At 45.8% G+C, this 12,012-nt stretch overlaps 1 protein-coding gene across 1 annotated transcript in view; it reads right to left on the minus strand.

Annotated features, from left to right (window-relative positions):
- The window catches only part of GALNT6 (polypeptide N-acetylgalactosaminyltransferase 6), a 36,122-nt gene extending 26,598 nt beyond the window's left edge, over window positions 1-9,524 (minus strand). Inside the window, exons 1-2 of the mRNA XM_081309582.1 lie at window positions 9,422-9,524; window positions 2,024-2,119 (exon numbers count right to left, since the gene is read on the minus strand). The gene's annotated coding sequence lies outside the window, so the exon portion shown is untranslated. The remainder of the gene's footprint in view (window positions 1-2,023; window positions 2,120-9,421) is intronic.
- Between the last annotated feature and the right edge of the window lie 2,488 nt (window positions 9,525-12,012).

Consider the following 12,012-nt stretch of genomic DNA (forward strand, 5'->3'; position numbering starts at 1 on the left):
TTCTCAAAAAGCATTAGTTGTTATCATTAGGCATGCAAGACCCTTGGTGACTTATTTAATCCCTCTAAGTCTCAAATTTCCTCATCTATAAAGTGGGAATAACTAATACCTAACTCGCAGGGTGCTGATGAGGATTAAATGGGATATTGTATGTAAAATACCCAGCAGAGTGCCTGGCGTTTACTAAGCTCTCAATAAGTGGTATCAAGTATTTCTATTATGATAATTAATAAATCCCTGCTCAACGTCCCAGGAATTAACCTCAAGCATCTGGTCCCTGGCCAAAACCACGATGATCATCCTTTGCATATTTTGCTTAAAAGTAACTGGTTCAGCTCTTTATTTCTGCTATTTAAACCTACTCTCTCCTGCCCGTGGGGAAGCCTGGCATAGTCACTTACATCTGGGGAATACATGGCTGTCATAATCTCGACAGGGAGCAGGGTTTGCTCTGGGCATGGGGAGACTGGCACTTTCTTTCATAACATCAGATTCAGCAGCAGCATCAAAAAATCAAACAAAAGAAATCTCTTTGGGCATTTGGTTTGCATTTTTTGTATTGTCTAGGAGATGAGAGAGATTTGTTCATTCTGCCAATATTTATGGGATATCTGTTATCTGCCAGCAGCTCTGCAAACTGTGGGAACATAGGGGTGAACAAGGCTCAGGGAGTGTACATCAATTGAGGGAGTAAGATGTTAAACAGTGATTGCTCAGCAAGATGGTAACACAAGAGAGGCACCCTTAGGTGATGAAAGAGAAGGGAATCTCAACAAATATTGAAAAACAGAGACATCCCATCAGGGGAAGAAGCTTGTGCTGAGCTTCTTGAACACAAGAGTAGGAGTCACCCTGGTGAGCATGTTCCAGGCAGAGAGAAGAGCACAAGCAGAGGCCTAGGGGTGGGGAACAACATGGCCAATCAGAAAACTGAGAGCCATCTGCTATGGTGGGAGTATGACGTCTGATGGGAGCAGCAGCAGATGAGTCTGAACAGGCAACTGGGGAGTTTGCCCTTGACCTGAGGTGTGAGCAACAATAAAGGATTAGCTGGGAGCCCAGAATTCCACGAGAAGCAATATGACAGCTGGTAGAAAGCGTCTAGGAGAAGAACCTGCTTGGTAGCTGGATGGTCAGTTAAGAGAGGCCTGAAGGGTCTGACCCAGTAGAGCAGCAGAGCCAATGAAGAGGGGGAATGTAGTGATAAGGTGAGAGCAAAACTCCCTTGGGTGTTAGGGTGGGACACAGAGGAACGTGAAGGAATGCAAGACTAAATTCCCGTTCTCAAGGGATTTAAAATTCTTGCTGGAGAACAAGAGGGGGTAGCAGGGGGTCCAAGTAGCACCTGTCCCAGGAGGAGACAAGGCAGAAAAAAAAAAATCTTTCACAGAATCCCTTTTTGTCCTTTGAACCCTGACTATATTACCTATTCAAAAGTTCATAACAGTCAGGTGTGGTGGCACATGCCTGTAATTTCAGTGTCTCGGGAGGCTGAGGCAGGAGTTTCAAGCCAGCCTCAGCAATAGCAATTCAGTGAGACCTGTCTCTAAATTTAAAAAACAAACAAACAAACAAATGAAATAGGGCTGGGAATGTGACTTAGTGGTCCAGTGCCCCTGAGTTCAATCCCTGGTGCACACACAAAAAAGTTTATAACATTAAAACTTAATAATAGCCTAGAGAATTAGCTGAAAAGGTAAGACTTTCCTGTGGAACTGAAGGGGGTTTAAGGGAAGAAACGAGGGTGCAATGTAATGGCAGTTTTCTGACCCTGGGTTAGAACTATGCTGGGGTCAATCCAAAGGGTTCTCATTGAGCTAAACATCTCATTAATTCTGGAACTGCTGCAGCCAAGCCCAATTGGAGAGCTACAGAATGGGATAGTATGGAACATTCTGAAGGCAACATGTTTTCTGCTATCTTCTGTCTACCTTCCCCCTCCAGCAAGAAAGAGAACACAAGTTAACAATGAAAGTGTGGTAACACTGTGCTTATTAGCAGTACCCACTGCTTTAGGACTCACCTCCTCTAGGAATGTGAGCCACCCAGGTCACTCCAGCTCACTCTTTCTGGCACTGCCTTCTGGTCCCCGAAGCAGGGTTCGTCTCCTTTATTTCTCCTGGAGAAAGAGAACTAGGGTCAAAATGAGCTGCTCCCAGGCATCCACTCTCTCAGTCCAACTAGCTGTCTAAAACTTTTCTTTCTGGAATCTATAGTTCCTCAAGGTACTCACCACATCCTGAATTGAAACAAGACACCTGTGATTAGGCTTGGCAGTAATCACTGTCTGGTTTGTTTGCTCGGCATGCAGGCAACATAATAGTCCTTCAGAAGAGACACATAATCCAGTGGGCCACAGGAGTTTGGGATTAAAAATTCCTGCCCTGTGCATAGATGATGATTCCCACAAGTGCGGTTAGCAAGAGCGGGGTGGTCACCCCCTCCACCAGCCTTGGAGAAGAAATAGCTCCTACTGTGGTACTTTGTTAACAAAGTGCAAGGCTTCACAGGATCCACCTGCCATGTCCTGCCTATCTCCCTCACCTTTGGGGCCCCACACCCAGGGCCACTGACAAAAAAAAAGTGCCCATAGTGCTTATCCACTTACTCCCCTCCTGCTGTTGCTGATCATTTGTCTTTTTAATTCATCAGACTTTCAATGCACTGAGATAATGCCAGAAATCCTCTTATGGGAAGTCTTCCTAGATTAAATGAATGGGACTTGCTTCCTGGGCCCCACCAAGCAAAACAGGAATGTACCTTCTCTCAGTGGGTGTGAGGACCAGGAGCCAGAGGCTAGCCAACCACTAACCAAACCTCTTACAGTGCTATAAAATAACTTAAGAATGTGGCAGATCAGCATGAAAAATAATTCTTGAAAAGAATGAATGATGAAAAAGGAATTATCAAATTGTATCACATGTAATATGGGTAGGTATTATTCCATTAAACTTTCATTTCAGTTATTATTTATACATACATACATGCAGTTCTGAGCTTTAATAACTTCAGAAGTATGAAATTCAGAAGTATGAAGGCTACAAATGTTAAAAATGAGTATCGCTGGAAAGTTTCATTTAAATTTCCTTTGCCTTTGTTTAATTTTATCAATTTTAAATAATCAATTTATATTTTAATCTTTATCCTCAGTTCATTGAAGATGACAAACAGTATCTGATAGAAAATTAAAACTAGAATTTTGTTATTCAAAATTCATAAAATAAATTTAAATGATCCAAAAAAAAATTGTGTTTTTGTACCAGGGATTGAACCTTTGGGCACTTAACCACTGAATCACATCTCCAGCCCCTTTTTACATTTTATTTAGAGACAGGACCTCACTGAGTTGCTGAGGTTGGCCTGAAACTCCTGTTCTTCCTGCCTCAGCCTCCTACTGGGATTACAGCACCATGATGTGGCTGATCAAAAAAAAATTTTTTTCGGGGGTGGGGGGGGTGGGGTGGCGGGGACCAGGAATTGAACTCAAGGGCACTCAACCACTGAGCCACATCCCCAGCCCTATTTTATTTAGAGACAGGGTCTCACTGAGTTGCTTAGGGCCTCATTTTTTTTTTTTTTTTTTTTTTTTTTTTTTTGCTGAGGCTGGCTTTGAACTTGTGATCCTCCTGCCTCAGCCTCCTGAACCACTGGAATTACAGGGTGTGCCACAATACCTGACTATAAAAATCTAAATTTTATCAGAACTTATGCACACAAATACAGACCATACATGATGCCACCTGAATGGAGAGGAAATATAGCAAATGTTAAGGTAAAATATTAAATCATAACTGGGGGTTGCAGATATAACTCAGTTTGATGGGGTGTCACCCCGCCAGGCTGATCAAATTTTTGAATGACTTTTGTTGTTGTTGTTACTTTGTATAATTTATACTCCTGATGTTATTAAGGTATAAAACTGCACTAAGAGTTTTTGGGTTACCTGCCACACATATATGAGTACTAGGTCTTGTAAAGCTTCTTCCTTTCCGGTCATAGAAGTTTGAAAGCCAACGATGCAGCCTATGTTGGGCAAGGGCTCCACCACTGACCTCCATCCCTAGCCCTGGCCTCCTATTTCCACCTTCACTCTGGCCTCATCACTGCCTGCCTTGTGTCAGAGGCATCTCTTCTCCCTCCTGGGACCTGAAAGTCCTTGTTGTTTCCACCTTTTTATCACTTGTAAAGCCTAGGATTCCTTTGATATGGAGTAGGTGTTCCATAAACTCTTATTAAATGAAATGAAGCCAGAGGGGTTAAACATTAAGCACTGGCTACACTAAATGATGTTTTGAACGCACTTGCCACAGGTATTTACATTATGTGATATTCTGCTGTTGGACCCTTAGCTTGCTGTCTTGATTAGTTGTCTGAGTTCAGTGCCCTCATCTTACTGGTGAGGCTATCTTGGTTAGTGACTTCACTTGGTTAGGTGACACCCCATCACTCGCAAGCCCAGAACCCTGCTGCTCTGCTAGCTAACTCTCACCTCCCCCTTGGAGGTCATGTGGGTTCTGGGCTCTAGCAGAACTTCCCTTTCCACTCCCAGACCCCCTGTGTGGCATTTGCCCTCCTCCAGCTCCCAACCAGGGATTCAAATACTTTAAATATGCAGAAACTGAGAAGTCCCAGGCAAAGTCTCTGTTTTGTGAAAGCCAGGGTCAGCCACTCAGAACACACCCTTGCTGGCCAGGTGGCCTTTTTTGTAACAAAGTTTCTTCCTGTTTATTGAATGAGCTGTTCACCTCCTGGGAGACGTGGCAGCCAGGAAGCAAGCTGATTCATCATACCCAGGGGAATGTTTGCTCAAGTTAGTCAAACTACAGCCCAATTACAAGTCTCTTTGAAAAGTAAGGACTGCTATCACTCTCAATGAGGGCACAGGTGTCTGAAGCTGGACATCATGTTAGGGAGGGGATAGGTCAACTTCAAGCTCCCGGTGGAGAAAGGGACTATGAGGCTGTTTGGCCAAATGTTGGTTGCCTATTCTTCCTGGCTAACACTTTCTCCCCATCAAGCCCAGCTCTTGTTTCCTGTCCCCAGTACCATGCTATGAACAGAGGGGCAAATTATCTCTTCCAAAGCTCTCCTCCCACCTCTGACCCTTTTGATCATAGAATACTGGAAGGTTTCCCCCATAATTCCACCTTCAAGACACTTTTAACTTTTCCTCAAGACCAAAGCTGCAGTACTGTGGCTTATTTGTCCCCAAGAAATGTGCTGAAAGTTATTCCTGTAGCCAGTCTATTAACATTTCCCCCCAGTATATCTAGGTTCATTCTATATTTACATTCGATATGAAGCTGAAGTTATCCAAACATAGATTCTCAACTGAAAAACCCAACCCAACTTCGCCTCACACTGTATACCCTGATCAGTGCTTGGCATATAGTAGGTGCTCACTAAATCTTTGTTGACTTATTCTGAGCAAAAGTCACTGAAAATCAAATTGACAGGGAGACAAAGAGGAAGTTCAACAGCTTATAGGTTTTTCCCTGGAGGATCTCCAGGCCCTGCCAGATGGGGAAGAGGTGTGTCCTGGACCCCTAGGAATCCAGGGATGAAAGACGGTCCCAGGCAGGGAATAAGTGGGCTTCTCTACTGGCCTAGGAATTCTGGTGACAAGCAGTGTGGACTTGAAGGAAGACAAAGAAAAAAGAAATTTTAATTCAGTTTAACCATCTGTTGGTTGCAGGGGATTGAGGGGCAGCGCAAGGTCAAAATAGAGGAAAAAAGGGTGTTCCTGAAGACTGGGACCAATCTCTAGATTGGAGAGGGTGAAACAGGTTTTTCCTTCTCACTCTCACAACCTGCTCTAGGTTGTGGAATTTCTACCCAGGGAGACTGGATACTCTGTCACATTTTGAACTCAGGGTCTGGGCCCTGTCCCTTAAGGAGCCAGCCTTCCCAGTTTCCCACGGTGGCCAGTCACATCAAAATCCTCGAAACAGGGCTTGGGATGTGGCTCAAGTGGTAGTGTGTTCGCCTAGCATGCATGAGGCACTGGGTTCGATCCTCAGCACCACATAAAAATAAAATAAAAATATTGTGTCCACATAAAATTGAAAAATATATTAAAAGAAAATCATCAAAACAACCCCAACTAATTAATTAAATACTATAGAGTATTTAATCCCTTCTCCATGGTGGGTTCACCCCATGCTTACTCCCAGGTCCTGTTGATTCATTCCCTGACTCCAGGATCCGCCCCTTCCTCTCTACTTCAAAATCAGCAAATCAGCATCTGAAAGGGTACCCTTACAGCCCAGCATCTGGAGAATCAGCAGAGCTGCCAGCCAGGCTCCTTTGCCTCAAAACTGTCTCCCCCTTTTACAATCAGAACAGCCGTGTTCATGTTCCTTTGGTTCTACTTGATTGTGGCAGAAGCACAGCCTGGGCAGTGTGCTTCCTGTTTGCACATATTCTCAAACTTGACCAGATGCTTGGCACTGGCTGGCTCTCCCTCCTCAAATTCTTGCCCCTATCTCCCTGGTAAGCAGGCCATGCTTCTGTTCTTCAAATTCTTACTCCTAAGTCCCCTCTTGCAAAAGAAGCCTTCTTAGACAAGGGTGTGTCTCGATGCCCCCTGGATCTAAGTGTGTTTATTTGCTTCTAAGTTTCTCACTCACTTTCCCCATGTAGGAGTTCCTCGTAGATTTCATGGAGGCAAACCAACAGCCCTAGATACCTACATATTATTTCCCTTCTCCCTGATCCTTATATCCTGGTCCCCAAACTTCTATTTCCTGACTCATCCATGTGGCCTTCAGTGCCTGCAGCATCCTTTTGCCCTGAGGTGTGTGGTTAGGCCATTTCCTAGGACCCAGAGTAGGCTGGACAGGGTTCAGGAGAATAATCTGACCCTTTAGGGCTCTCAGGTACCATAAAAGAGTCTTCTAACATTCCTTTTTTTCTCCCTGGACTGAACCCGTTCTTGTTCATCACACAAGCCTTTTATATAGCACAATTACAGCATTGAGCTTGACACAGAGACAGGCACTGCCCTACACTTGACCTCTTGCTTATTCAAATCCTCACTCTCAGACCCATCAAATGAGAATGATCATTTTGGGCTTTCCCAAAGAGGGACAGGGGCTATAGATCCAAGTTCACCCAGGCTCTGACATAGCCACTCAAGAGTCCCTCCAGCATGTACACACCCCTCTGGTCCTTAGTTTCACTTCCAGGGCTAGAAATATCAGAATATATCTGTAGGAGTCATAAGATATTTAGGAAAATACTATTTTTTTAAGACAGGGTCTCACTTTGTTGCCAAACTATAAACTAGCCTCAAACTCCTGGGTTCATGTGATCCTCCTGTTTCAGCCTCCCAAGTAGCTGGGACTACAGGTACACATCACTGTATTCTATCAAATCAAGCTATAGTTATCTTCTCCATTTTACACAGAAGAAAAGTGAAACACAGGAACATTAACTAACCAAGGTCACACTGCTAGGAAGTAGTTGTGCTGAATTTGCACTCAGGCTCATCTCTCTTCAGAGCCTTCTGTCTTACCCATGGCACTATATTGTCTTGCATTTGGCTGGTGCTTGGAGCTTTGCCAAAAAGCACTTTCATATATACCTTCTCATTTGCTCCCCACCCAGGGAGTGTTTATGTGATTTGGACAAGGTTATACAGCTAAATTAGTGACAGACTTGAGTCAGCAGCCTTCCACCTTCATTATACCCACTGCCTCCCTGCATGAGAAGCCCTCGGCCCTAGATTGAGCTGACCCTCTTAGTCCTGACTTCAGTTCTAGACAATGGCTACACAGACTGCAATGATCATATCTCTTTCCCAGGTCTCTCCAGTTGAACTTGGGCTAAGATGTTTCCAATCTCAGAGGGCACCTGATAACCATCAGGGCCTCCCCTTTACAGGCCTGAGCTCTTCCATGCTGGGGCTGATAGGAGTTAGTTGTTCTGCCAACCATGGGTGGTGATTACTTGGCAGCCCAGTATCCCCCATGTGAGTTCCAGATTTCCATCTTCCCTTGCACTCAGCCCTGCCTGATACTCCTGAGAGCAGTTTTTTTTTTTTTTTTTTCTGTTACCTTTGGATTATTAAAATGCATGGTACTTGGGGCTGGAATTGGGGCTGGAATTGTGGCTCGGCGATAGTGCACTCGCCTAGCACGGGCGGGACCCGGGTTCCATCCTCAGCACCACATAAAAATAAAGGCATTGTGTTGTGTCCATCTACACCTAAAAAATAAATATAAAAAAATGCATGGTACTGGAGCTGGGAAATGCCTGCAATGATCCTAACCATTGTTGAATAATTAGAACAAAAGCATATTTCAAAACCCTGGCCTTGCCTTGTTCTAGTAATCACATGAATTTGTCTGTGTCATCCTTCCCAACCTTTCTCTGATGAGTAGGGAAACAGCTCACCCATTGGAGAGGAGAAGTAGGCCTACACAGTGCACACATATCCCAGGTAAAATAAGCATAAGTCCTGGAGGCTTTTTGGTGTGTCCAGAGTTATTAACCTCACCCAGTGTCTGTAAACTGTGTTTGTGGGCCTGGGGTGATCTGAGAGCACAGTGTAAGACCCTCCTTGGGACCTCCTGGTTAATAGAGGATGTCTGTTTGAAGCTTTGTTGGCAAAGTGATCACTGCCAGTGCCCACACAGGTAGGACAGTCCTGTCCTACTCTCTGCAGAGCTCTAGGTCTGGGATGCCTGACCCTTGGGGCAATACAAGCTGTTCCTCCTTTCTGTCAGCGTGAGGCTTGGAACAAGTGACTAGAAATCAGGAAGTTGATGACAGCCACAGTCATGCACAACCATCAGGTCCCCTCCCACACAATACCACACAAATCCCTCCCTACTCCCGAAAGACCCAAGCATTCAGGGGAGGTCAACCAAGTAGGGCTGTAAGGGACTCCCACCAGCAAGCTTTTTGCTTGCTTGTCCCTTCTGCTCAAGTGTGATGGGGCGGCGCTGGCAGGAGGAAACCTTTCTGATAGATTTTCTGTACTGGAGCACATAAGTCCTGGGTGGTCCCATCTGGGGAGACACACGCAGAAGGAATACCAAGGAGGGGCATGATTTGAGGGGGAAAGGGTGTAGAGCCCTTGAGGGAGGACTACGGCTGGTAATCCTCCCACACCCCAAGTTCCAGAAGAGGGTCTGGGCACTTCATTCACCCCTCAGCTCTTTGGTGGAGGAAGTACCACGGATGGAGGAACTACCCGCCACCGCAACCGCCAAGAGCGCAGGCAGGAGGGACCAGTTTAGCCCTGCCCCTCATTTTACAGTGTGTGGGGTGTTGAAGAGGGACATAAGTCTGACGGACCCGGCGGTGGGAGCGAGGGCTTGGCAGAAGCGAGCCCGACTGGTGAGAAGTCCCGGGGAGCCGGTAAACTCTGGGTTCGGAGGCCGGGGACAGGGTCGCGGGTTCCTCTGCTGCTTACCTGTAGCGCCGAGGCAGAGCAGCCGCCGGACCGCCGCGCCGCTCCAGGGTTTCCCGACGGGGCGGCCGGAGGGCGGGGCCGGGGCGTTCCTCCTCCGCGGCCCCGGCCCCGCCCCGCCCTCCCGGGCCAGGTGCAGCCCGCCACGCACCGCGCGGGGTAGCGGCTCGCTGTCGGTGGAGCGGCTCCCCACCTTTTCCAGATCTCAGCCCATCCCGGGTGCTGTTTCCGCCGCCAGACTCTCAGCTCCAAAACAGATCGGAAGGTCCTAGACACCCCAAAGGCCACAGTCATTAGCAGAGCCGTTGGCGGCGCGTGCGGAGAGTCGCGGCGCGCCTAGAGCCAGCTGGTTGACAGCGCGGCTGGAGGGTTCAGAGCCCCGAGGCATGGCGCCAGAGTGAAAAAACGCGGCCTAGCAGGGAGGAGCCCCGAGGCTGTGTCATAGGCTTTGTCCCTTCATTTGCCGCAAGAGTTGGTATTAACTGTGTGCCCTGAGTGGTGCCAGGTCTCAGGTTAAATCCCAGCCTCAGAAGATACCTACTTATTGTCCGGACTGTACAGGGAGGTGGCTGATCACACAGCTAGTATTTTCTCTCAGTGTGGTCCCTTGACCCGCAGCATCAGCACCTCCAGGAAACTTTTTTAGAAATGTAGATACTAGAATGGCAATATGTAAATCAATGGAAGTGTAACTGATGTGATACAGCAATCTGTATACGGGGTAAAAATGGGAGTTCATAACCCACTTGAATCAAACTGTGAAATATGATATATTAAGAACTATGTAATGTTTTGAACGACCAACAATAAAAAAAAAGAAAAGAAAATGTATATAACCAGGATATGATCTTATTTTTGTAAAATTAAATCTATGCACATATATGTAAAAAAAAAAAAAAAGAAAAGAAAAAAGAAATGTAGATTCTGGCCGGAGGCGGTGGCACACGCCTATAATCCTAGCGGGGCTTGAGAGGCTGAGGCAGGAGTCCTGATCACAAGTTCAAAGCCAGCCTTAGCAAAAGCGAGAGGCTAAGCAACTCAATGAGACCCTGTCTCTAAATAAAATACAAAATAGGGCTGGGGAGGTGGCTCAGTGGTCGAGTGCCCCTGCGTTCAATCTCTGGTACCACCCCCCCCCCAAAAAAAAATGTAGATTCTAGTGTCCTGCTGCAGAAGACCTAAATCTGAAACTCAGGATGAGACCCAGCGACTTGTATTTTTAAAGTCCTCCAGTTGATTGCCATTCACATTCAACTTTAAGAACTCTTGAACGACGGGTTGGGGATGTGGCTCAAGCGGTAGGGCGCTCGCCTGGTATGCGTGCGGCCCGGGCTCGATCCTCAGCACCACATACCAACAAAGATGTTGTGTCCGCCGAGAACTAAAAAATAAATATTAAAAATTCTCTCTCTCTCCTCTCTCACTGTCTCTTAAAAAAAAAATAGGGTCTAACTGAGTTGGTTAGGTCTCACTTAAAAAAAAAAAAAAAAAACTCTTGAACGATAGTGTCAGGGGTGGAATTAGAATCCAAGTAACTCAGACTGGAGGTATAGTTTAGTGGTGATAGTGCATGAATGAGAACTTGGGTTTGATTTCTGGCTACACACACACACACACACACACACACACGTAAATTCAATTCCTAAACCTATGTTCTGAATCACCCCACCAGGACTATGGGTCTGACCGTTCATGGATGCTCTACAGTTCTAAGATTCTTTTTTTTAAATTAAATTTTATTGATTTTAATTTGTTATATATGACAGCAGAATGCACTTCACTTCACATTACATATATACAGCACAATTTTTCATATTTCTGTGATGTAATGTTTTGGGGTCCTTAGTAAGAGAGAATAGCATGGATGACTCCAAATAGCTGATAATTTGAAAACTTTGTATGGTAGAAACTTGGACTGTTAATCCAAGTTTTTTTTTTTTAAATATTTTATTAGGTATCAACGCACCTTTATTTATTTATTTGTTTATATGCGGTGCTAAGAATCAAATCCAGTGCCTCACACATGTGAGGCAGGCACTCTACCACTGAGCCACAACCCCAGCCCCTCCAAGTTTTGTTTTTTAATGAATTGGTATTTCCAAGTCCCCAAGACCTGGGAGCAGGGTGCATCCAGCAAGAAGTCAGTACTAAAAGGAACTTGGAAGGGCTGGGGAAACCACTTGGTGAAGGAAAGTAATCTTGTTTTCTGATCTAATGATAGGGTTGAGCTATTCAGTAGGCCAAAGACATTCCATGACCTCGCCTGGAGAGAAGGACAGCAGAGCTGGGGTTAAGAAGAGCTTGCCCAGCTACACTAGATCAGAGGGATGTTGAAGGATGACATTCCCACAGTTCTGAAAGGGAGGAGGTGTCACTCACTGTTGGCATGGTCACCCATCTTCCTTAACTCTAAGCAGTGAGGAAACAGTTCTCCCTCCCACCACTCCCTTCCTTTCACTCTATCTGGGATTGGGGGATTAATCTTCTAAAGAGATATTTCCCACAGAGCTTCTTTGATCATTCCTTTTAGCTCCTTTCAGACCCTCAGGGCTCATTCTAACTCTGTTCCAGGTGCCACCATTCCCACCCCACCA

This window comes from Spermophilus citellus (assembly GCF_964194105.1).
Source record: "Spermophilus citellus genome assembly, chromosome: 10".
NCBI classification, from domain to species: Eukaryota; Metazoa; Chordata; class Mammalia; order Rodentia; family Sciuridae; genus Spermophilus; species Spermophilus citellus.